We start from the raw sequence: 25,637 nt of genomic DNA, 5'->3' as shown, positions 1-25,637 counted from the left end.
ACTCGGTATACTTCCAGTTCAGCATACTTCTGAACTCAACACACTTTCAACAAGGAATTCGGCATACTTCCAGTTCGGCCATACTCCCGAACTCGGCATACTTCAAGTTCAGCATACTCTGAACCCGGCACACTTCCAATTTGGCATATTCCAAATTTGGCATACTTCCAATAGGCATACTTGTAGTAGAGAATCAGAGGACTTCTCATATACAGAGATTGTACCCCTTCCCGTTTGATATATACTTGATACTACTTGTAACCGATACTTTGAATTTTGAATATATACAATTCGAGTTTTTCGCGCTTACAAACTTCATACTGAACGGGATGTCTGATGACTGCTGGGATATCACTATCCATTATTCATACTAATCGAATAAGATGACTAATGAGTTTTATAATTACTAAAGGATTTGAATTTGATTGTGAAATTAAAAAATATATAGATATATAAACAAACATGCATAGTAATTGATATCAAATCTGATACTAACAAACGCCACCATAGTAAATTGAGCATGCGCAATCTCAATAACCACATTGGATAAATTTGTTATTTGGTGAACCGCTCACCATCCAGTAAAATTGAATCTTATTTCCACAAATTTGCTGCAATTTTTCCTTTACCTCTATAACAATTCAAAGGCTTTGGCACTTATAAATAAAAGCCTAAAATCTCTTCCACTAAAGATCAAGCCATTTGAGTCCAGAAACCCTTCAACTAAGAATAAGCCATTGCACTGCATTGCCAACTTTGACAAGTGTTGGACTGATATGCCTCTGCAAGACTCTCCGATTTCCAATCCCAATGGCAATCACTTTGGCTCTGCAAGACTCTCCGATTTCCAATCCCAATGGCAATCACTTTCATGGATTCCACAATTCAACACTAACAGACTAAATTCAATTAAGGTTTCTATAATTTTTATTTACAAAAACGGAGAATAAAAAAGAGAATTTCATTGATTCCACAATTCAACACTAACAGCCTAAATTCAATTAAGGTTTCTATAATAAAAAACTGAGAATAAAAAGAGAAGGGTGGGAGAGAAAATAGGAGGCACATCTTGCTTGCTTGACCTGGTCACATTGTGACCCTTTTCACATCTTGCTTCTTTGGCCTTCCACATTATGCTTCTTTGACTTGATAGATCGTGCTTATTTTACATCTTCGTTTGTGTGCAAAGACTTCTACCATTTCGCCCTGAGGCTCATCCGGTAATTCTCTGTAACATCTTTGTTTAATTCTTGTCTTCTGGATGAAAACTCGTATGACCAAAATTAATTTTGTTCTTCTATGTAGTAGTTTTTCCTTTGCTTTCTGGCTTGACCTATAAATTATGATGTTTGTACCAAAGACCTAAATTTTAAGGGGATCTAAAGTACATTTGACTCATCAAAACTTTATTACAAAAATATTCCTATCATTTTTTATATAATGGTTTTGGTCTCTTATTTCAAGTAATCTTTTTTACTTTTTCCTCCTAATAGCTAAGTCAATATTTCTCAGCCCTGTGAAGTGATGCTAAATAAACTATGGGATGACTAAGAAAACACTTGAAAACTTTGTAACGAACTTGGATTGCTTGAACTCTTGGATGATTACAAATGAGGCCCCTTGAATGGTATTTATAACTATTCCACCTTCTTAGTAGATGGTGGAGATCTACTTAATCTTAGGATTTACTCTTTAGAATCCTTCTAAAATCTCTATACAAGCTTGAGTATTCTTTTAAGGTTCTAGAATGTTCTAAACATCACTACAATCTCTAGTTGCTATATACATGCCTCTAGACTATTTTACAATTTATGAGATGCTATATACAAACATAAGAAAGCTTAGCATTGTAACAAACTTTAGAAATGCATAACAAAGTTCTACGAGTGTTAAATTATTCTCCAAACAGAGTATCCAGATGATGTTGGGATGCAGACGTACCGCTCCAGAAGTAATAATATTCTTTAGTTTTTCATTTTCGTTTATTATTATCCGCAAACATAGAAATTACTTAAAACCTGCATTATTTATGTTAAAAGGGTTAGTCACTTAGTCAGTTTGTCCCCACAGTCCATAATCCAATTATATCCGGCACAGGGCTCCAACATTCAGCAAGCTGGAATATAATATAGACAAGTAGATAGGTAGAGTATTTAGTAAAGGACAATGGAAGTATAAATTAAAGCGCATATGTACTTATTACTTTTAGCTATAATATCAACTCTTAGGCCGTGTTTGGTTGGAGATCAACTTGTGCACCATAAGATGGATTTTTATACTTATTACCATATTTGTTTGGATCTAATGTGCACGATAGATGGTTAGGGTTTTTTGATGAATGAGGCTTATTGAAGGCCGGAAGTCGTTCCAATAAAAATAGGCCGGGTAATTTATATGGTACATCACGGCAACATAGCTGATGGAATAATATAATATGCATGCCATATTATTATTATTATTATTATTATTATTATTATTATTATTATTATTATTATTATTATTATTATTATTATTATTATTTATAATAATAATAATGATTAGTCAAAGAAGAAGAAGAAGTATGCATGGCAAGAGAATTGGAAAGTTATTGGCCTTAATATTTGGGAAGGTTATAACTGCACATGACATTATATAAAGGCTCAGGAAGACAGAAGAAGGGGGCCAGTCTCAAATATAAACATCTCTTATACATACTCTTTCTCTCAACCAATTCCATGGCTATGGCCATCTATGTACATGTACTACTCCTACAACCTAGTGAATTTTGGCTTGGCTTAGCCCAAAAAGGCTCGTGGTTTTCACCGTATTGGTTTCCACGTTAAATATCTTTGTGTCCTACATATTTATTTCTTATTTATTGATTCCTTGCAATCCTTTTATCATTCATATTCTCTCCATGGAGATGTCTATTTATTAATTGGGTTAATTAGCACGGACCCCCGGGTTAATTAATTCCATCAATGGTGCTTTCATTGAGAGCGGCTGTACAGGCTCGAGCGTGCTCTCTACTTTAATAGAGAAGCGAGATTCAACTCTCGCGATTCCTGTAACAAACATATTACCTTGCGTCACCCACAAATAATCACCACCATAACCACCTTACCGTATCTGCCTCTGCCTCCACCATCCTGGCAACCACCACAGTACCCAACGGGTCTCGCATCACATCACAATTTTGCACTCCAGATTCATGAAAGTATGAAATTAAAACCCAGCCTATTTCTCAATTATGCTTGCCATCTCTATCAATCTCCGTTCTTGTCCACACAAATGATAAATTAAAGAAGATCAGACTATGGTGCACAAGAAGACAAAATTTTCTCTGGACCCAACAATTGTCTCGACAAGCAGGCCCGCACGTAAGATCGACCGGTTTCTCGCAGATTGGTTTGATCCAGCTGGGAGAGTTTTACGTGGAGGGCAGATCGATTTAACGTCGGCCCACCCCGGACTACAAACCCACCACACATTTAACTCCTCGATGCCGCCCGCCACAGTCGACTGCGCCCTCGGTCACCTCGTTGCTGAAGTTGTATCGTCACCAGCAGACAAGCTCAGAGCCAACTCTGATTTTTTATGCCCCGTGTCTCCCGCATGAACGCAAGCTATATGCTCCTCACCTACAATTCACATTTTACTCAGGCGTGGGCGACAGATGACCCTTCTCATCTATATTACATAAACCCCCACAAGAAGCCCCCCTCACTTTGAGAGGTTGCTCCCACACTGCCGCTGGTGAGACTCGATCCCTGGTCATTATTCCAAAGTTTCACCTCTATGACCAGTTGAGCTACCCATGCGGGCTTATTATTATTATTATTATTTACGTTGTGAATGTGATCAACTGCCAATTCAATTTATTCAAAAACTGCTGTTATCACTTATATAATGTAATATGGTAAGCTCTGTGCTACCAGTTATATTGCAAGGCAAGCCCTGCGTTGTCACCTAAATTTTACGGTAAGCTCAGCGCTACCTTTTAAATTTCGCGGTAAGCTCCGCGCTACCTCTTACAACAACAGTTTCGAAGAATAAGTTTGGTGTTGGTCACAATAAATTAAATGAAGATAGAGATTTCTGAACCTATCTTCAATTTTAATTTCACATTCAAACATAAGGGCATGCCCCGCTAATCATTTGTCATATGTATGTCAATTTCAGGAAATGATTGTCATGAACTCCTAGGAGCTCCGTGCACCTAATCGTGACTCTCATTATGATCTTCAATGCTCCGAGCAGGGAAGGCCGAAGTTTTGGGTGCTCCGTGCACCAAATCGTGAATCACATTATGACTTTCAATACTCCGAGCGGAGAAGGTTGCAACTTTGGTGCTCCGTGCACAAACATGTAGCCCAGACTACACTGCTCGTTAAGGATGCACTCCGAGTGTCATTTTTATTTGGGTGAACGACATCAGTTTCTACTTTCTTATACTGACAAATACTTACAGTAAAGAAAGTGGGGGACTCATGATGGAATAATATAATATGCATGCCATATTATTATTATTATTATTATTATTATTATTATTATTATTATTATTATTATTATTATTATTATTATTATTATTATTTATAATAATAATAATGATTAGTCAAAGAAGAAGAAGTATGCATGGCAAGAGAATAGGAAAGTTATTGGCATTAATATTTGGGAAGGTTGTAACTGCTCATGACATTATATAAAGGCTCAGGAAGACAGAAGAAGGGGCCAGTCTCAAATATAAACATCTCTTATACATACTCTTTCTCTCAACCAATTCCATTGCTATGGCCATCTATGTACATGTACTACTCCTACAACCTAGTGAATTTCGGCTTGGCTTAGCCCAAAAAGGCTCGTGGTCTTCACCGTATTGGTTTCCACGTTAAATATCTTTGTGTCCTGCATATTTATTTCTTATTTATTGATTCCCTGCAATCCTTTTATCATTCATATTCTCTCCATGGAGATGTCTATTTATTAATTGGGTTAATTAACACGGACCCCCGGGTTAATTAATTCCATCAATAGCAATATGCGTTCAGGCACAAAACGCGCGCATTTCAATTTCTGACGTTACTCTGTCCGTCCAAATGGCTCAAACCTCATTATGTATATTCAGTAAAGAGTTTCTGTGTATTGTGTTATGAGTTTCTGTGTATTCAGTTAAGAGTTTGCTTATTCAGATAAGAGTTTCTGTGTATTCAGTTAAGAGTTTCTGTGTATTCAGTAGAGTTTCTGGGTATTATGTATCATGTTAGATTATGTGTATTCAGTTATGAGTTTCTGTGTATTTTGTTATGAGTTTATGTGTACTCGAAGTAGAGGATTTTTTTTTTTTTGTTGACAGTTCACCAAAACGACGTCGTTTTGGGTAGAGCAGAACGCACAATGCGCTGTGCGCCCTAGTGCACGATATAACGACTATAAAAATAGGGGTCTTGTGCGATTTCTCAATTTGGACCTTTTTTCAAGTAATTCTTATATATAAACAATAGTTGAGCAAAAAGTCTTGTCAAAATATAAATATTATATAAAAAATATACATCTAAAATTTCATTTAAAAAGTGACATCCGTCGTGCACATTTAGATGCAAAATCATCCATTAAACTTTCAATATCAACTTCTTCCAAAATCTCATTTTCAATTGAGATTAAAGCTAATCCATTCAATCCCTCCTGCAATATACTTGATCATAAGTAAGATTTCAGCTTTGAAAAACTCATTTCTACATAGGCAACAATAATTGGGATAGTTAATAATATTCAATATCCAATGGTAGCATTCGGAAAAATAACTCATCTATTTCAATGAATTCAATATGCTCACCGCTCCTATCTTTTCTCTCTCAATAAAATCACTCTAAGCACTTTTATCTCAATATATAATTCATTTTCATCAATATCACCACATTGTTCACCTCTCTTAAGAGTTGGTTCTAAACAAATGCAACAAGAAAATGCTAAAGAAAATCTCCTAGAGAATTTATCTTTAGTTAGGACCTTTATTTATTGATAAATTAATTTTAGAGCCATCTTTCATAAGAATAGCTATTAATTTAGAATCAATGGCATCTCAATTTCTTGGATCGTATATGTCAAATAAAACTAAATCATTTGGTTTATCATTGTTGCCACCATCATCTAAATATTTGCCTAACATTTTCATTATTTTCAGTATCACGGTTGTGCATATATAATATTATTTAATTTTCCTTCATTCCCACAATCACCTTGATCTTCTATATGAAGGTTAGCATCTAGTAATTTTTTTGAGTTAATTCCAGCAAAGGTCCTCTGACTATAGTGATTTTTCAAATTTAGTCCTCGTCTTTTAATTTGGACAAATTTGACACTTGACTATTAAAACCTTTTCACCAATGGTCCTTCCGTCACCTCACCGTTAATTTGACATCAAGTTAAGGGGTATGTTCGTCTTTTCTTCTTAGCATCAGAGGTATTTTCAAAAGATAAATTTAATTTCCTAATTTATTTTTTTCCTTCATTACCTACTACTGCTGTTGGACATAAGATTTTTGGAGAGAAATAATTTGCCGGCCACAACAGAGAACTCCGGTAAAATCTTGAACTGTCTTGAAGAATCCAAATATTTACTACTAATTTACTTTCATCCTCCATTATTTTCAATTGAGCCCCAAATTCTTCAATTTCATTTAATTAACCCCTCATCTCGCATAAAGGATGAAAATAATACAAAATATGGGTTGGGGTACATAAACAGAGGGAAACAAGCAGCAGAAAAATGAAGAGTTTCAGGAAGAAGAAATGTGGGCTGCCAATAATGAAAGGGAAATCTCACTCGAAAATTATCTTCGTCTTTGTCTTCTTCTTCTACTACGCGGCGGTTTCCAGTGGCTCCGAGAACACCTGGACATGAACAGAGCCGCATGGTGGAACAGTGGTCAACTTTAGTGAATGATTCCTAATTGGTCGTCTACGATTTACTTCAGGAAAAATAGCTCCATGAAAGGGGATACTAAAGGTGCAAACTCTACTAAGTGGCTTGTGGTCCATTGGTATCGGATTGCTCCCCTATGTGGGAGGTCTAGGTTTCAAGCCTCGTTGTAGGCGTAGTAGGTGCAAATTGAAATGTATGGCTCTTGCTGGAATTAAATTTAAAAAATCACGATAGTCGGAGGACCTTTGCTGGAATTAACTCTAATTTTTTTTTTGACATCATCTTTTTGTTCATCTACTTGAGTTTCTTTTGTAATGAATTTCTCAAGAGCTCATTTTTCAGATTGAGTTAGTTGCACAATTCTCTTTTTTTTTTTTTTTTTTTATGCTTCTCAAACCTATATATATATATATATATATATATATATATATATATATATATATATATATATATATATATATATATATATAATAAGGCTCATATGCGGTAAGGTCCTTAGGTGTGGCGGTGCGGTCATATCAGCATCGTCCATTTTGCTTAATCTGACGGCAACGGCTAATTTCTGAAGATTTGAAGATTTAAGCGCGTCTTGGTAAGTGGGGGGTATTATGGTAATTATAGTGGTCATTTATATCGGTCGTTTAACAGAATGCACCAACAGTGATAACAAAATAAACCAACAATGTTAACAAAAGACACTAATTGTGTTAGGAAAAGCACAACAATAAAATGCACAAATACACCAAAATAACACGCAACACACCGAAAAAATACACCATATAACTCACCACCCCAATGGTGTATTTCCGAACACTGTGTGGTGCTTTTATTCATACATAATGGTGTGTCCTGTTGATGCGTACCGAATTTGTGCATGTTTTTTTGGTGTGCATTTTCTAACATGGATAGTGTATATTTGTATAACTATTAGTGCGGTCGCACTGACTGCACGGGAAGGCACCAACACGAATCCACGAATACCCGAGTAAAGTTAATAATGCACCAATAACGAACATAAAACACACAACACTATGATTTGCCATCTTCTGGTGCCCAGTGACGACTTTAGCCTTGCATTTCTCGTAGAGTGAGAACGTGCGCGAAAATATCGGAGAAGCCCTGACGAATGTGATTCATTAGATTTATCTAATCTAATGGCCTACAATTGACCGCACTGCCGCACCTAACAGCACCGCCGCACTTGAACCTTCCTCTCTCTCTCTCTCTCTCTCTCTCTCTCTATATATATATATATATATATATATATATATATATATATATATATATATATATATATATATATATATATATATATATATATATATATATATATATATATAATTGGGCTCCAAAAATCTGGAGCCCTGCGCGGTGACCCTTGGCAGATATGCCCAGGGCCAGCCCTGTATGAAGGCAGTGCCATATTCGGAAAGGTTTTGTGCATCATAGGGTATCAAATAGTGCATTGTAGAAGTAAATTTTGAGCATTGCAATTCATAATATGATGCTTCACTAACAGGGCGTTTGGTTGGAGGGGGGAATTATGTGGGAAAGGAATTGTAATTCCATGGGAGTTGAATTACTGGGAATAAAGTGAGAATTTAAATTTCAGTGTTTGGTTGACAGAAATAGATTTACTGGGAATTTCAATTCCAATGTTTGGTATACATGGAAATTAAAAGGGAATAAGTAGTATAAAGTCAAAAATGTCCATTATCATTGTTAGACATTAATTTTAGATTAAAAAGGAATGGGTAATTTTGACTCATCACTATCTTTTTTTCCCAAGAATTAAAATCCCGGGAGGACATGAGATTTTAATTCCATGAAAATGAGGGGAATTGCAATTCACTCCAACCAAACTACGGAATTTAATGACTTTTAGAATTAGGTGGGAATTAAGTAGGAAAGGAATTTAAAATCCCTCCAACAAACGCCCAGTAAAGGATTTGTGCATAACAAATAATTATGCTTTCATCCATCATGGATATTGGATGACATCAATCAATGATAAAAACGAATTCTCTTACAAACTATAACCCAACAGAGGCAGTGTCATATTCGGAATGGTGTTGCGCATCGTAGGAAATTTGATAATGCTTTGTAATAATGATTTCTGTGCATTACAGTTCATAATAAGGTGCATCATGGAAGGATTTTGTGCACAGCAAATAATTATGGTTTCATTTGGCATGGATAATTCAAACTATAACCCAACAGAGGCAGTGCCACATTCGGAAAGATGTTGTGATGCATTGTAGTAGTGATTTTTGTGCATTAGAGTTCAAAATATGGTGCATCAGGAGTGTATGCACTATTGGCGTTGCATCCTTACCATTGTAATTGTTTATTTTATTGTTCGGCATTCGCAACCACGTTCCCAGAGCTTCATTGGTTTTTAAAGAGATTGGTCACTGGCATTGTGCACTCCCCGTATGGGTCGTGGTCCATCATTAACATTGTAAGTGCAAGAAATATTTACACACTAATACATCAGCAGTGTATGCACAATATGTTTCTCTAGTATGTGATTCCTATAACCCAAGGTGCACACTTCTATGTTATTAGTGTTGACACCAAAGGTAGGAGGTTTGACATCATTTATAACTCATCTATCCCCATCTCAAATGAGGCAAAATATGGTGACATCACACATCAACTGGTAATTTAATTTTTCAATTATTTTCATGCATTTATGTCGAGTTGTTATTTCTCGTGTGTCGTTGATTTTTTGTGACTTTTGGTCGATATTTTTTCCTTGTCATGTACTTTTGTTGGTGTATGCACTTCATCATTCAGAAAGATTTGTTGTCCATGTTCTTGACTTCTTGGCGGTGGTTAGGGAGCTTGTTTCTTGGTGGATGCGTATGTTGTGGCGTGATTCAAGGAACAAGGTTGATGTGGAATTTTTGCAATGCAGCACATGGAGACGTACGTTGGTCAAGTGGCTTCCTGGGATCGTGGTTTTCATAAAGGAGATGTGAAGGTGTTGCAGTTGTTAAAGATGTATTACATTAAGGAGACTTTTGGACCTTCAGTCACTAATGCGGACAAGAAATTTTTCAGAACGGGACAATTGCTTAAGCAATGGAACCACACTAACCTTGATCTTAAAGTTGAGGACTTTCCAGGCGGAAGAGCTTCAATCGGGATACGGGAGAAGCAAAGGTTATCCAAAACACCTGCACAAAACATTTTAGATTTGTTCGGGTTAATTGCTAACCCAGATGTTTTTTCAAATTCATTCAATTCAGAGCTCTCATAAGGATGTCAACCGAGTTGGCATCGCCCTTGCAAAATAACATGAGATCTGCAAATGCCAAATGGTTCACTTTCAATCCCTTGCATGCATCTCGAATGATATTAAAATTTAGTATCCCTAGGTTTAACCACAAGCATGCGTGCCAAGTATTCTATACATTGGTCACCTTGTCTCGATCCCCTTTGCCCTTGAAAGTAGACATGCATTGCTCCATTGATAGACAGTGAGTAAGATACGGTTTGCACACATTTGGTTACCCACTCAACAAATTAAACTTGCTTGGGAAGCCTAGCCCCACCAACACTTTATGTAAGAACTCCCAGTCGACACACGGCTTCAATTCCTTGCAATCCTCAGGCCATTGCCAGCAGGAAAGTTAAGTTAGATATTGTTGAGATTAACAGGAACAAGAAAAATAATAATGACAGTAAAGGATAAAGAAGACAAGATTTACGTGGTTCGGCAATGTGCCTACATCCACGGGAGTGAAAGTATTCTCTTATTATTTGTGATGGTGATAATGGTGACACAACCCTTTAGGGATACAACCAATATATTTATAGGCATCCAATCCCTATACAATAGGTCTACCCGTTTCACTCCTACTCCTAGTATGAGACAAACACTTATTCCTAATCCATATATGAGACAAACTCAACAATCTCCACCTTGGCGAATATGTTCTTTAGGAGAAAAGATAACTCAACAAATCTCCACCTTGACGAATATGCTCTTTAGGAGAAAAGACTTATCTCACCATCTCCACCTTCACATATATGCCCTTTAGGAGAAAAGACTATCTCCACCTTCGCAAATATGTCCTTTAGGAGAAAAAGATAACTCAACAAATCTCCACCTTAGCAAATATGTCCCTTAGGAGAAAAGACTTATCTCACCATCTCCACCTTCACAATTATGCCCCTTAGGAGAAAAAAACTTATCTCACATATACACATGGGTAGGAACAACCATGCTCATCCCAACTAGCCAGCCGCATGCATACACAGCATCAAACGTTACCCAGTGCATGTACACGAACCGCTTTGTTCCAAGCCATTCGCCCTTCAGCCGTCGACCTGTTATACCGCCGCGACTCATGCTAACTGCCCCGTTCAGCTGACTTCCTGCATCCGGCCCATACCAGGTCCATATCCCCTCCTGGTATCCACGCTGCCCCAACACAACAACGCCCCTGCAAAGTCACACTAAACCCGTGTGTCTTGCCCAATGCTCCACTAACCAGCAATTACCACTGGCCAGCAACACGCACAACGCAGCATCAAACGTTTCCCAGTGCATGTTCACGAACTTCTTCGTTGTCCCGAGAAGTCCTCCCATACCAGCCGTGACTCATGCCAAGCCCCGGCCCATACCAGGTCCATGTCTCATGACAAGTCCAACCCGTACCAGCCGTGACTCATCTCAAATCCGGCCTATACCGAGCCAATATTGACCCATATTGATACCAATATCGACCCATGGCGATACCAGATCCACGACCCCTCCTGGTATCCGCGCTGCCCAACACTACAGCGCCCCTCACCACCTTCTCATCTAGCATCTAGAAACATCCAACAAGTCCAAACAATGTTTGATCTTGTTACTAGTAAATGCTAGAACATCACCTTCACTATAATAAGAATCATCAGCATGTACCACGTCCGTAGCTTCCTGCTTCTTCAACTCCCCCAAATCAGCCTCTTCCAGATTTGCTGGATTTTCCGCCCTCAAGATTTTCAGAAGGCCCTGATATGCCAACAAATCCTTTACCCTAGACTGCCATAATCCAAAATTCCCTACACCATCAAATTTTGATACCTCGAATTTTGTACTTGAACTAACCATCTCAACAGTGCTCTGATACCAATTTGTTGAGATTAACAGGAACAAGAAAAATAATAATGACAGTAAAGGATAAAGAAGACAATATTTACGTGGTTCGGCAATGTGCCTACATCCACGGGAGTGAAAGTATTCTCTTATTATTTGTGATGGTGATAGTGGTGACACAACCCTTTAGGGATACAACCAATATATTTATAGGCATCCAATCCCTATACAATAGGTCTACCCGTTTCACTCCTACTCCTAGTATGAGACAAACACTTATTCTTAATCCATATATGAGACAAACTCAACAGATATATTCATACAGCTGAGCATTGAAAAGAAATGGAACAAAGTTATTTAGTTGTAAACTTGATCTCTTTATTCTGCCATGACAGACAACATGAAATGGTAAACACTATATGCGCTTGGTATCTCTCATAGTTTGAGAAGAAGCATAAAAACATCATTGTCAACCGCCATAATTAATAGGTACCACACAGTACAATAATCAAGCATGTTATATACCTCTGTTTACTCATGATTGGAAGATTGCTTGAGATCTGTTCACAATACTAATCCATTAAATCATAACACCTTGAGTGGTTGAGTTCAACCAGAAGATCTTCACACTGTTTCATCATAGATATATGAGAATTGCAGTCTCCTAAAAATCAAGAAAATCTTGTCGAAAATGCCAGAGACCAGAGATATCATTGCGAGAAACCAAAGCACATACACTCCCCATGTATAAACCAGAACGGAAATGAGAAAAAACAACTAATTATGGATATGTTATCATGTACTATAGTCCCAACTATGACTCACAATCTCAGTCTCATGCTGATTTTTTACATATAACACACACATTCTTTTTGTCTAATACATAATTAGGAAATATAAGTAAAGCAAATACCATATGAAAATATTAATTAGTAATGACGACTGCTTTAGAAAATTGAAGAATCACACATTATTATGACCTCTCCACATGTTTGTATTGCTGAAGAAACCACTGAACCGGCCTTATTCTTTTAAAAAATTCAAAGGCTGCATATTCATTGAGTTCATCAGCAGTTTTCACGCCAGTAAAATCATTATTATTATTATTATTATTATTATTATTATTTAAGTAATGACAACTGGTTTACAAATAGAACTGACACCGTTTGATAATTTTTTTAATCTAAATCTAAAAACATAATAATTGTGAATGAAGTTATACCCCTGATTTATGTCCGTTTTTTCCGTTAAGTTTTTTTGTACATTATGCTATAAAGGTTGTACATTAAAATATTTTGGACAAACATACCCCCGTTATAACTTCCGTTATCTTTTCCACTATTGTTACCATGCACATGCCTCCACCATATATTTTCTTATCTTCTTCATTAATAATAATATATACACATTATATATTTGAGTTATATGTTAATTATTACATAAATATAAATATCAAATTTATAAAAATGATTTACATTATTATTATTATTATTATTACTTAGAATAAGTTAAATATCTAAAATCTAAATAAATTTAAAATTTTAATATAATGTATTAATATTGGCACCTATTTTTTGCGCATCGCGCATAAAAAATACTTGTAAAGAGATATGCTTCTAAAGAGCATCCTCGTATATACTTTTTAAAAAATTAAAAACAATAAGATAAAAATCGACATCGTATCTATTTTATAAATTTATTTAATATTTTATAAATTTTAAACTTCCTTCTTCGTACAAGGCTCCGCCTCACAACAAAACCACATGATATGATTTTTAAATATGCAAAAATGAAAACAAATAAATTCGTTAATACAACATATTAAATTATATGGAGTAAATAGTTTTGAAATAAACAAATATACAAACAATTTTTAAGGTGCGTGGGTTGTGTATGTAAAGTACGCCATTTCAAAATTTTAGGTGCGTGATTTGTGTTTTTAAGGTGCGCCATTTTAATGTTTAAGGTGCTCACATTCTACCCGTACATATTATTTGAATGAAAAATTAATTCCTATTAATTTTATGTTTTAAAAGACATTTTACTTGGTTTTTTTTCTTTTTTTTTTTTTGGGTAATATGATGGCAGAATAACCAATGTGATTTGTGATAAGTTTTATAATATTTCACATTTTTATTATATCATATACATTCACCTGTTTGCAAGTTTGGAACAATAGTAATTATTTTTATTTTTCACATTCTACCCAATTGTACATATTATTTGAATGAAAAATTAATTCCTATTAATTTTATGTTTTAAAAGACATTTTTAATTATAAATTCTATAGTTGATATGATTTTTAAATATGTAAAAATGAAAAAAAATAAATGAGTTAATACAAAAGATTAAATTATACTGAGTAAATAGTTCTGAAATAAACAAATACACCAAATTTAACACCAAAAGGAATATTCTTAGCATATTTTTACACTAAATTTTTTTTCATCTCCAGCCCATTAAACCAAATTCTGCACCAAATTTTATTCTTTCATTAAAATAACTAGTATTTTCGCTCGTGCGATGCACGGAATAGATTTTTTATAATATATTAAAAATATTTGGATTGATATATAATTATTTAAATTAGAACATCAAATATTATATAGTGCAATTGAATATATGGTTTGAATTATTTATGTGTTTTGATATTATCATTGTTTGAATTTGAGCAAATAATTGCTCAAATTAATACCTAATGTGAAGATCAGTAGATGTCCGCATGTGGTGCTGTAACTTTAGAGATTTTATTTATCATTGTTTAATATATATATTTTTTTTAAATTACGCATGTGGGATCGATGTTGTTCGGCCGTGGATCCGCCGCCATGCTCGCATGGTTGCTACGGTCGTCGCTAGTAATTTCTTCGGCAGTGGTAGGCATGCATCCCACATAGCTCCATTTCGTGTTCTCCATATATATGTGATATAAAATTGAGATAATTCCATCAGTGTCTAGAACATTCAAGATTACACTAAACCATTAATGAAAAATATTTGTCACAATATTTGGAAGTGGAAGGTTGGATTGATTCCATATGGAACTTGCATAGCCACAAAACACTAATGAGTGTATAGTGCCGTCATTGATGATCACACATGGCACACATCGGATCAACATCTACTCTCTTTATAAGCAAGTTATTTGTAATGGAAAGAATATCACTTATAACTCTCCCTAAGAAGATTTTCCATTTCAATGGAATTTAAAGTTTCCATAGAGTGATCTATTTACTGAATACACCTTTACTATTGTTATATTTTGCTTGTCATCTATCTTACTTCTGATTCCAAAGTACTTCCTAAAATTATCTATCCGTTTAGCACCAATTTTAACCGACTCTCAGAATCTTCATTATTATGTCATCTCAAAATAACTATTATATCATAAATAAGAAATAAAAAATTCAAAAAACAATGATAAAAAAAAGGAACTAAATTAAAGTAACTATTATATCATAAGTAAGAAATAAAAAAATTCAAAAAACAAAAATAAAAAACAAACAAATTAAAGTAACTATTATATCATAAAAAACAAATAAAAAATTCAAGACACAATAATAAAAAAGAACCCAAAGTTCAAAATTAAAGCAGATTAAAGGTCTACCATCCTCGCTGGAATCTGTAGTTTGTGACTGAAGTCCAGCAGTCTCCCAACACGATTTAAAGAAACTTGTCGTGTATCCATCAGGGCCAACCCGCCAAGAGCCCCGAAACAAGTGTTATGAGTTCCTCTGCTTGATTTGGAGATACGCACGACCCTTGTCTGTAATACATCTCTTTAATTTTTTTTCCCGTTCCTTTGATTTTCTAAGTAACTCGTTGTAGTATTTTACAAGCAGTTCACCTACTTGGTCCAATGACGTGGTCGGCACACCATTCATATCAAGAATTGAAGAAATCACCTTTACTGAATTCTTCTTGTTAATCAAATCATGGAAATAATGTGATCCTCTGTCTAATTCCAATAAATGCTTTGTATTCAATTTTTGAGTGAAGTACTGCGTTTTGGCTTCCATGAGTAACAATACTTTCTCTCTGAGTTTGCGCACCAACTCACGTTCCTCATCACTAGCATATACCACGTCCAATGCTTCATGTGCTATAGTAAAATCCTCATTTCCACACTTAACCCTTTCAGAGATATGACTAAATTCCCACTTAGCTTGTTGAGAGATTTAATTAAGTGGATACTTCAATGCTTTCGGATTCTTAGCCAAAATAGGCGTAGATTGTCCTATAAAATAAAAATTATTTGATCAAAGCAATTCAACTTTGCATATACAGAATGCATAAGAAAAAAAAAAACACAAAAAGCAACATCTGAAAAAGAAAAGTCAGGGTAGAGTTGGTTTTGCTGGGATCAAATTGGATATGAGTAAAGCCTTGATTGGAAATTTCTGAGTGGTGTCCTTGCTAAATTGGGTTTTTCTGATCAAGTGGTCAAACTGATATGGAGTATGATATCCACTGTTGAGTATAGGTTTCTATTAGATCGGAAAGAGACTGGTTCTGTTCTTCTGGGGAGGGGCTTACGTCAAGGAGATCCCATATCCCCTTATTTGTTCATTTTGGTCATGGATATGTTTCATGTCTTAATCCAAAACAAAGTTAGGGAGGGTCTGGTTCAGGGGAGTCTCCATTGCAAGAGGAACTCCAAAAATCACAAATCTTTTCTTTGCAGATGACTGTTATGTTTTTTTGTAGAGCTATTGTCAAGGAAATTTCTGTTATTAAAGGTGTAATCCAATCTTTCAGTGAGGCTTCCGGTCAGGCTATTAACTATTCCAAATCAACAAGAGAGAAATCCTAGGATTCATAAAGGATAAAGTCATGGGTAGGATAAGAAGCTGGACAAACAAGTTTCTCTCAAGAGCCGGTAAAGAGGTATTATTGAAGAATGTAGTTCAGGCCATTCCAACATACACAATGAGTGTCTTTTTAATTCCTTTGGATATAGGGAGAGAGATTGAAAGGATGAATAGTTTTTGGTGAGGCTGTGAGGGAGAGAGTGGTAGGGGTATTCAGTGGAAGAGATGGGAGGCCCTATTTGTACCTAAATAGAGCAATCGTTATACCGTGCACCAGGGCGCACATAGCAATGTGTGTCCCGTGCCTCCCAAAACGACGTCGTTCAGGTATAACATTCTGTACATTCGAAATAGGGGTTTTTTGTCTTTTTAAAAAAGATTATATGTTTTCAGGTATAAAATTATGTGTTTTCTATTATATAATTCTGTACATTCGAAATATGGGAATTTTCAGTTATAAAAATTATGTGTTTTCAGGTATAAAATGATGTGTTTTCGAGTATAAAATTCTGTGTTTTCTATTATACAATTCTGTACATTCGAAACATTAATTTTTTTTTTAACAGCAAACACGCGAAAAGGTCAAAACGACGTCGTTTTGGGCCAGGGCGCACAATGCACTGTGCGCCCTGGTGCACGGTATAATTTGCCTAAATAGAGGGGGGGTCTGGGGTTTAGGAGAATTAGAGAATTCAATTCAAAGTGGCTTTGCTAGGGAAGCAAGCCTGGAGACTTATCTAGTATCCCAATTCACTTGTAGCGAAGCTGTATAAGGCCAAATACTACCCAAAACATGACTTTCTTGAAGCCCAAATTGGGGGAAACCCATCCTTTATTTGGCATAGCATTATGGAAGCTTAAAATGTTGTTAGAAGCAACTATAGATGGAGGGTGGGTGATGGGAGTAGTATAAATGTTTGGAGAGACCCATGGTTACCTAACAACCTTTTCCCTTCTATTCAACCTGCTGTGACAGATGCAAACAATGACATGAAAGTGAGAGACCTGTTTACACATGACAATCTGGGGTGGGAGGACTCTACACTGGATTCTCTATTTACTTTGCTTTGTCAGCTATGCAACATGGAAGGGGAATCTGCAGAGCATTTATTTGTCTCATGTCATTTTGCTAGAAGCTGTTGGAACTATCTTGGCAACTTAACCTAGTTTCTTGGGCTGGCTGGAATTCAACTTCAACAACTTGGAGGACAATGAGCTATTCAACTTGGAGGAACGAGAAGGTCTGGAATCAGGTGATCATCCCACCAGAAGTCACTGTTAATGGTGCTACTAATTTCCTTATCGAATAGCAGAAAATGGTTCCTTCATTGCTGCAAAGGAGATTCCCAGATCTGGTATCCTCAAACCAGACAAAGCAGAGGTCCTGAGCATCAAGGAGGCTCTCAAATGGCTGAAGGAGATTAATCTGGATGGTATTCAGATTCAAACAGATTGCATGAAGATCACTAACAATATTAAGTATCAATCCTTTTCCACCTATTTTGATCTTTTACTAAATGATGTTAAGGAAATAGCTAAAGGATTTTCTAATCTTAGCTTTTTGTTTGCTAAACTGGTCAGCAAACAAAGTCGCCCACCTGTTAGCATAAAGATTCTTTTTCAGGATTTCTATTGGAAAGATGATGATTCTCTCTTTTGTCTGACTCTCCTTTCTTCTCAGCTTTTTCATCTAACTTGTATGCTTGATCATTGCCATTCATGAACGAGTCCTGCAAATCACCCAATTTGGGGAGAAAAATGACAATAAAATTGACATGAAACTTGTCAAAAAGCTTACTTGCTTAATTGCAGGTGGTTTATACAACTTGCTATATCTTGCATCAACTGAAGCTTCTTATCTTTGGATGGTCTCCCAGACTTGAGCTTTTCAACAAACTAGGGAAAAACAACATTAATTCATTTCAGAATGCATGCAAAGAACAATAAATTAAAACAAATGGGAGAATTAAAATTTCATTTTCAACCACTGCTGCTTTGATTCAAGCCATATATATATAGCTACCTCTTTGTTAACGAAACAATCGAGGGCATTGCCATATCTCTCAGCAAATATGGTTGACAGATAGCGCAATTCTGGCACGTTGCCAAATCTTGCTGGCTGCTGCAAACATCAAAGTCGACACGGCTTCCTTGCAATCCTCAGGTCATTGCCTGCAGGAAAGTTAAGTTAGCTATATTCATACAGCTGAGAATTGAAAAGAAATGGAACAAAGTTATTTAGTTGTAAACTCGATCTCTTTATTCTGCCATGACAGACAACATGAAATGGTAAACACTATATGCGCTTGGTATCTCTCATAGTTTGAGAAGAAGCACAAAAACAACATTGTCAACTGCCATAAAATTAATAGGTACCACACAGTACAATAATCAAACATGTTATATACCTCTGTTTAGTGTTTACTCATGATTGGAAGATTGCTTGAGATCTGTTCACAATACTGATCCATTAAATCATAACACCTTGAGTGGTTGAGTTCAACCAGAAGATCTTCACACTGTTTCATCATAGATATATAGAAATTGTAAAAGGGTGAGAATTGCAGTCTCCTAAAAATCAAGAAAATCTTGTCGGAAATGTCAGAGACCAGAGATATCATTGCGAGAAACCAAAGCACATACACTCCCCATGTACAAACCAGAACAGAAATGAGAAAAAACAACTAATTATGGATATGCTATCATGTATCAACTATGACTCACAATCTCAGTCAGTTGAGAAGGGGATGCTGTTGCAGGAAAACAAAAAATGGCAGATCCTTAGCTTCAATAATACACTGCACATTCCATAATTATGAATGTTATTGAGTAATCGGCATTCCTAGTTCAATATTTTACTCATTCTTAATACCTAAACTTATCACCTGGAATTCAATGCTGCAAATACGAAATTTCATTGTTTACCAAACAAGATAAAATGAAATCAATTGCAACTTCAAAAACTACCAACAATCAAATCAAATGGCACAATACAAAACACAATTATACTGCAAGTAATCATTGCAAAGCCAGAAACTTTTTCAAAGAAATAGCATAATAAATTTCCGTTCTTGATTTCAATTAGAGAAATGAAGAACCTATATATACATTCAATCTCGAAAGCATCGTATATACCAGAATTCAGGACGCCGTCAAGCAGGTTAGAAAAAATTGGAAAACCCTAAATATTAAGGAAATCCAAAACTCAAGAGCAGGTTAGCAAATACTTACAAAATTTTCGCAAGAAAACAAAGGATCCATTGCAGAGCTTTTTGGGGAGAAAAAAATTTGGACCATTTCTCGATTTGTGCGTGTCATCCTTGCGCAGGGGCCATGCTAATCTTCTCTGTATCGTTCCAATTTTATCGGATGTCCCCGAAGGGACAACAGGTGCTGCCATGGCGGACTATGTGTACTGGAAGAGAGCTGCTTCATCGCCCGATGTGGGAGCTAGCAAGTTAAGCGACTTCAACATAAAAGAAGTAAAGAAGGCTACCGCTCCTAAGCGGCCCATCAAGCCCAATCCAAATTTGCAAATTTATTAATTCCGAAATGTGTATATAATAAATATTTTCTCCATTTCTTTATAGTATTATATTTTATTTATTTTCTCATGGAATTATATTTGGAGTTAAATACCCAAAATGGTCCCTCAACTATAGCTAAATTCACAAATTGGTCATCGACTTTCAATTTTAACCAATTAAGTCCTTAACTTTGTAATTTTAACACGATTTGGTCCTTCGAACACTTCTGCATTAACGCTGGCGCTCGCGCCGTCATCAACGATCTCCAGAAATACCCGCAGCTCTCACCGGAGCACATGGAGGCCTCCAGGATGACGCTGCACCGGTTCAGAAACACGTTGTCTTCTTCACTCTGGTACGAACTCAACTACATTGAATCCAAAGGGAGGATGAAGAAAGGCAACAGGATTTGGCAGATTGCTTTCGACGGTGGATTCAAATGTAACAGTGCGGTCTGAAAATGCAACCGGAACCTTAAAAAATCAACGATGGACCATGAAATTACATATATATCCTCAAAAATCACAGTCAACAAACGGTCAAATAGACGGAGGACCAAATCGTGTTAAAATTGCAAAATTAAGGACTTAATTGGTTAAAATTGAAAGTCAAGGACCAATTTGTGAATTTAGCTATAGTCGAGAGACCATTTTGGGTATTTACTCTTATATTTGTGTGCATATTATTTTTGTTAAGGAAATCAACGTTGTATGTTTTACAAAATAATAATAATAATCAATCGTTATACCCTACACCACGGCGCGCGTAGCACTGTGCGCCGCGCCTCTCCCAAAATGACGTCGTTTTGGGAGGCGCGGTAGGAAGTTGCTGTGATTATGTGTATTTGTTCACACAATTATGTGTATTTGTTCATATAGTTATGTACATTTTTTATACAATTATGTACATTCTTTTTATACAATTATGTACATCCGAATTAGAAAATTTGTGTGTATTATGTTAAGAGTTGATGTGTATTATGTTAAAAGTTTATGTTTATTATGTATTATGTTAGATTATGTGTATCATCTTTTAGAAAGAGTATGTATATTTTGTTATATAATTATGTACATTCATGTATACAATTATGTGTATTCTAGTATAACATTATGTACATTTTTGAACAACGAGTTTTTTTTTTAAAGAAAAAATTACTGCCATTCACTGGGGCGGGAAATTTCAAAAAAAAAAAAAAAAAAAAATTAAAACGACGTCGTTTTGCATCTGGGCGCACAGTGCAACGCGCGCCGTGGTGTAGGATATAAATTGCCAATAATAATAATAATAATAACAACAACAACAAAAACAGTAGTAGCAGTTTCCTTATACAATTTTAAATAACTCTTTTAAGAAAACAATGTTGGTTTCCTTAAAATCCCAACATCGATTCCTATTTAAAAATTAAAATTTATATACGACGTCGATTTTTTGAAATAATCGATGTCGAATCATTATTATTATTATTTTAAGTAATGACAACTGGTTTACAAATAGAATCGAGACATCGTTTGATAATTTTTTTAATAAAGAGATATTACTCTAGTTTTTTTTAAAGAGAATCGTCGTATATACTTTTTAAAAAATTAAAAAAAATAAGATAAAAATCGACATCATATCTATTTTATAAATGTATTTAATATTTTATAAATTTTAACTTCCTTCTTCGTGCAAGGCTCCGCCTCACAACAAAACCACATGATATGATTTTTAAATATGCAAAAATGAAAACAAATAAATTCGTTAATACAACATATTAAATTATATGGAGTAAATAGTTTTGAAATAAACAAATATACAGTCAATGCTTAAGGTGCGTGGTTTCTGTACTTAAAGTGCGTCATTTCAAAATTTTAGGTGCGTGATTTGTGTTCTTAAGGTGCACCATTTTAATGTTTAAGGTGCTCACATTATACCCTATTGTACATATTATTTGAATAAAAAATTAATTCTCATTAATTTTATGTTTTAAAAGACATTTTTCTTGGGTTTTTTTTTTTTTTTTTTTTTTTTTTTTTTTTTTTTGTGTAAAATGATGGCAGAATAACCAATGTGATTTGTGATAAGTTTTATAATATTTCACATTATTATTATATCATATACATTCACGTGTTTGCAACTTTGGAACAATAGTAATTATTTTTAGAGTTAATTACCGAAATGGTCCCTTGACTATAGCGAAATTATCAATTTGGTCCTTGACTATTTTTTTTAATCAATTAAGTCCCTCAACTTTAAAAATCTAAACCAATTTGGTCCTCCGTTTGTTTGACCGTTAGTCAACCGTTAACTTTGGACCAAATTGGTAATTTCGCTAGGACCATTTTGGTAATTAACTTTAGAGGTGAGCAATTCGGTTTAGTTTTCTCGAACCGAACCGAACCGAACCGAACCGAACCGAACGGTATTGGATTCTTGTATACCGAACGGTTCGATAAAAAATCGATCTGAATTGTTCGGTAAAAAATTAAACTGAACCGAATACCGTTTGATTTTTTTAAATATAATAATAATAATAATAATAATAATAATAATAATAATAATAATAATAATAATAATAACAATAATAATAATAATAATAATAATAAATAAATAAATAAATAAATAAAAAGTAAATCCAAGTCTCTTACTGTTTGCTCTGCCGTTCAGCTCATATTCTCACGTGTATCTCTCGTAAATGTTTTATTTGATTTCTTTATGATTTGTTATCAAAAGTTCTATATTATGTGATATGGTGTTTACATAGTCCATATCCAAAGTCTAATATATAACAAAATAGCAATCCAAAGTTCAAACGTTATTCGGTTCGGTTCGGTTCGGTTTTTATAGAACATGATGGTTTTTGGGTTTTCAGGCCCAAGGAGGTCCAACACAACCTTCGGCTGGAGGATACACCTTTCAATAAAAATGTACGCCTGTATTGGAAATAATGCTAGCGCTCGGAATCTCTTTTGTATTCTCCCCCTTCCGGGTATTCAATCGTCTGTCCTTTTATAAGAGTGGAGGAGCCTTTATATAGCGGCTCCTCCTCTACCGACTTGAAGGCCCTTAATGGCCGACTTCAAGACTAATTCAGATGTGGAGCCGTTGGACGCCATTACTCGGTCGACCAACGACTCTTCCGGGCTCGTAACAGCCTGACCGAGTCCTGCTTTCAATGCCCTAACGGCTCCCTTTTGAACGAGCATCTTCAATGCTTTCAACGGCTCCTTGAACCGAGTCTTTCCCTGGGCTTGAGCCTTGGTCGACTCCTCGTCTTGGCCTAAGCTCCCACTGGGCCCCTCTTTAGCAGTTCTGATCCGGACCCCATGCTTGGGCCTGGGCCGACTCCAGGGCTCGGCCCAATTGCTCTCCAGGCCCCTCTCGACGCTGGCCCACTTCTCCTGTCTTGAACCATTTTCTTTGGGCCCTTATCTCTTGGGCCGGGGTCCTTACCCCATCAACTAGTCCCTCACTTTTCCATACCCGGTCCGCTAGCCTGGGTTTGGAAAAGTAGCAACTATCCGTCTCCTTCAATCACCGTATCCGTGCCCTGGATAGCCTTTTTGTAACGTCCGGATCATCAGCTATTCTCTCCGGATCTCGCGGAGCCGTTTGGATTCTTCTGTCTAGACTGGGCACCTATAAATGGCCTCCTCCCTTCTCTCTTACCTTCACAAGTCCATCATGAGTCGTTCTCCTCTGAAACGAAAACGAATTGACTTCGGGTCTCCTTGGCGTCCGCTGCTTTCCAAGCGGACTCGGCCTGAAAGGGAACACAAAAAGAAGACTCCTCGCCCAGCTTCTCAGAGGTCTCCTGCCGGCGCTACTTCCTCAGCTTCTCAGCCGCCGACTCCTCCTCGACGTGAGGTCGCTCCGCCTTCACGCCATCCGCCTACTCCCACAACTGCCCGAGTGACTTCTCAAGACGGGTCCTTTGTTGAGGTGGCGGTTCCAGAGCAACTTACTTTCAGAATGACCTTCTCAATTCCGCTGGACGACCTGGACGGGCCGGTTACGGGCCTAATGAATGATGAGGAGTACGCCCGCTACCTGGAGGCGTATCCGGATGATGATGAGCCAATTGCGCCACCACTCATGCCAGCTTTCTGGGACTCGTTCTGTCCATCCCCACCTGGACCATCGGGGGGATTCTTTGGGGGCGACTCTTCCTCGCCTGGCGAGTGATCATATGTACCAGAGTCGGCCATAGTTCGGAGGAATTTTTTTTAGGAGCATTTTCATATTCCTTATTGTAATAAGCTCCTTGCTACTTGTACCCTCCTTTTTATAATAATAAAAAAATGCTATTCTCGCCTTGCCTTATGTTTTGTCGTGTTTTGCTGCGTACCCATCCGGACGACTGGTCAAGGAGTCGGTCACATCATCAGGCTCTTTTCAGTCTGGCACCTGCAAGATTCCCCGTATCTCGGATGAATCCAATCTTCTCTATGTTGACGTGCGAATCTTGCTCTTCCCGGGCGGATCTGATGGAACTAATCTCTGACAGAGATTCGCGTCATCCGTCCAATCCGGCTTAGTTATGTCAGTCTCCTCCGTGATTATCGCCTAGATATTCGCCTTCACTGGGCTATATAAAGGCCCCTCACAGTTGATGCAAATCGCAACACTCTCCACTTTGCGAAGACACGGCGCTATGAGTTACAGGGATGGTGATCGCCGCTGGTCCATTCGTAACAAGGAGCATGCTCGACTGGAGCAGTTAAGGCAGAAGAGGCTAGCTAACGGAGGTCGTTTGGTGGGCGACTCGGCTTCAGACCCCATTGTGGTGCCTCCAGACATGTTGGACCTGATGTGTAGGGAGCCTATCGACGTGGAGATGGAGCCTGTGGTGGAGATGGAGCCTGTGGTGGAGGATCCAGAACCAATGGTGGAAGAGAAGTGGGAGGCTCCTCCCCTCTTTGGTGTTGCCATGTCGCCGAGCGCTCTGGAGAGGCCCTTGCAAATGATCGATGACGGGAAGCCCGCCGTGTATCTGGACGAAATGCCTGAGCCTGAGCTGAGTCCTCTGCCTTTCCGCTCACAGTACCTCCTGGAAGGCCCTCCGACTGCTCGCCCGTTGACAGAGAAAGAAGCCAAGCCTTGACCCGTTTTTCTCTTGTAAATTGCATCGGCCGAGTTCTAGGCCTTGTAATCTTCGTACTAATTAAATAAACTGTGTGCTTTTCTGTCCGACCCTACATTTTCTTATTATTTTGTCGCCTGACCTCTGGGCTACGGGACTGATTCCTAGTCATGCTACGGCGAGACCCTCCTGGCGAGGGAGTCGCCGAGTCTGATTGCCGACCTGGCGACCGGAGTCTCTTCGT

General features: G+C 36.9%; 1 long non-coding RNA gene across 5 annotated transcripts; it reads right to left on the bottom strand.

Annotated features, from left to right (window-relative positions):
• Positions 1-16,121: 16,121 nt before the first annotated feature.
• Positions 16,122-20,268, bottom strand: LOC109154351. Of its 5 annotated transcripts, none has more exons than XR_002049691.1 (5): positions 20,036-20,268; positions 19,213-19,323; positions 18,828-18,976; positions 18,403-18,700; positions 16,122-16,230 (listed from the first exon to the last, which is right to left on the bottom strand). It is a non-coding gene; the product is annotated as an uncharacterized LOC109154351 (long non-coding RNA). The 5 variants fall into 5 exon arrangements; XR_002049689.1 differs by lacking the exon at positions 16,122-16,230 and adding an exon at positions 17,629-18,230; XR_002049690.1 differs by lacking the exon at positions 16,122-16,230 and having other exon boundaries at positions 17,629-18,534; positions 18,603-18,700; positions 20,036-20,260.
• Positions 20,269-25,637: the final 5,369 nt, after the last annotated feature.

This window comes from Ipomoea nil, unplaced genomic scaffold (assembly GCF_001879475.1).
Source record: "Ipomoea nil cultivar Tokyo-kokei standard unplaced genomic scaffold, Asagao_1.1 scaffold2647, whole genome shotgun sequence".
Lineage (NCBI taxonomy): Eukaryota > Viridiplantae > Streptophyta > Magnoliopsida > Solanales > Convolvulaceae > Ipomoea > Ipomoea nil.
Note: the sequence above shows the minus strand (reverse complement) of the source record. Positions and strands in the feature narration are given on the sequence as shown.